Source organism: Manacus candei, unplaced genomic scaffold (genome assembly GCF_025592945.1).
Source record: "Manacus candei isolate 608988 ecotype Guabito, Panama unplaced genomic scaffold, ASM2559294v1 h1tg000049l, whole genome shotgun sequence".
Lineage (NCBI taxonomy): Eukaryota > Metazoa > Chordata > Aves > Passeriformes > Pipridae > Manacus > Manacus candei.
The window spans coordinates 2,917,070-2,919,433 of record NW_026138097.1 but is presented as its reverse complement, the minus strand read 5'-3'; positions in this window follow the sequence as shown (position 1 = coordinate 2,919,433).

The following is a 2,364-nucleotide window of genomic DNA, read 5'->3' as shown; positions in this document are numbered from 1 at the left end:
TCTTCTTTTTTTCTGCAGAATTTTCAGAATGTCCAGAATTTTCTTGGATGATGAGTAGAGTCACCTTTTTTTTATTTCTTTGCTTGTTTTAGTGTGATCCCTGTTCTCTGAGATGTATTCCCCACATAAGGTACTAGACAGAGATCAGCTTCATTTCTTAACTCTTTTACAGACTGAGCTGATGGAGACTCTAAGTGTAGGATAATTTTTCATCCCATGACAATACCTCTGAAAATCTTCTAACAATTTATCCCATGACTGTACCTCTGAAAATCTTCTTCTAACAATTTGTCCCATTCATTTTGAACCTAGAACATCAAATGTGATCCTGTAATATTGCTTCTACATGAAATCCCTGTTCCTACTGTCAACATTTGGAGTTACCCATTACAGCAAAGAAAGCTCCAGTGTTTTCAAACTTTTACTGATGACTCCAGCAATGAAAAGAACATAAATATACATCAAAAGTATGCCTGACCCCCAAATATCTTCCATTACCTGGCCCTAATGCTGCTGGTTCTCACAGTACCGAAAAGGTGGGATTTTTCTCTGCTTACCAGGGCCACTGTCTTCACACTCAGGCTTTTCTCATGGTCTTGGTACCCTTACAGATTTTAGCAGGAAAGAATGTATGTTTAGCTACCTAGCTTAAATAGTGATATTTTGCAGTATAAATTTATATGACATCTGCATGCCCTCAGAAGTAATGAGCTCAATTTCCTGTTCTTACATTCTCAAACCTGCAAGACAGCCTTTTTCAGAATATGCTTTCTATGCATCTCATGTAGTTTACTATCTGATTTTTTAATCAAAACAGTGAAGACTCCTCAGGACAAATGCAGCACATGGGCCTAAGTATTTTTATATCAGCTGGCATTAATCAGGCAAACCAGAATCTCTTTTAAAAAAAAAGGTCAATACGGAGATCTGGAAACCTGTTGATGAACAGTCCTCTTCCACAGCTATCTCCCATCTCCACTGCTAACTCATCCATTATACATCCAAATGTATGACAGTTTACTGATACTAGTGCTCTTGGGGTTCTCTTTTTTTAAAGCAGAAATCGGTTGCAAGATATAATTTTCCCAGCACCGCAGAGCAATTCCCATGCCTCCACGCTTCCTATTTCTGCCCCCAAAATTGATTTGAGTTTTACACCAAAAGTCCAAGGAATCTTCTTACATGTCTCAGTAGGATTTCAAACACACTCAAGTAACTGGAGACAGTCTACACACAGATATTTGTTTTCAGTCTTGCATTACTCCTAATCAGCTTCTTATGAGCAAAAGACTTTCTGCTAAGGAAAGCAACAAACCAACCATTTAAAACCAAACCAAACCAAACCAAACCAAACCATAAAAAAATTTACTCTTTCTTCCTGCAAACTCCAAATTCTAGTAGGGGTTTCTGTCATATATGATATAAAATCATAATTATCATTCATAATGTATGGACCTTCACACAACTCATAGTGTTAAATGACCTATTAGGTACAAGTCTGTCAACAAGCAAGTCTGACTTTGAATAGCTTAATCCAGCTCATTGTTGAGAACCAGCACATGGTTTTGATGAGAACATTTGAGCCTTTTTTGAGACATTAAGGCTCTAGAACAGGTGGAACTGAATTCAGTGTTGGTAGTTGGTCTAAGTTTAGCTTGGAAACTTTAAGTCAACAATTTCATAATACTTTCTGCATTGATACATCTGATAGGTGTATCACAGGAACTATGAAGAGAATGTAAAAGTATTCAAATGCACAGTAATCAATTATAGCGACTAGTAAAAATTTAGGTAGCAAGGATTGCCTTCCAACAGCCTTTTTGTAGATGCTTCTATCTTGACAAAATATTTACCTTCAGGGCTGGATTCTTCCTCTGCTCAAAACTTACAACTTGTTGAGACGACATGAAAATCACATCAGCTGCCTTTCACCAAGGCAGTCAAGATGGGGAGGTGTGCATTGCAAGGAAGGAACTGTAAAGAAATGCATGAGTGCATTCACCAAATTTTAAGAGACTTTACGCCCATCTGGAACACCACTGCCATCTCACGTAAGTAAGGAATCTACTCCACACCTCCGTCACCCCACCCCATTGTTCTCTGCTGCATTGGAGACACCTGAATGCAGGTTCCCACATTCCCTAGTTTTTTGACTGTGTCTTTCTCCCTTCCTCCCTTCCTTCCTTCCTTTCTTTCTCCCTTCCTTCCTTCCTTTCTTCCTTCCTTCCTTTTTCTCTTTCTCTTTCTCTCTTTCTCTTTCTCTCCTTCTCTCTCTTTCTCTCCTCTCTTTCTTTCTTTTTCTCTCTCTTTCTCTCTCTCTTTTCTTCTCTCTTTCTTTCTTTCTCTTCATCCTTTCAGTTATCT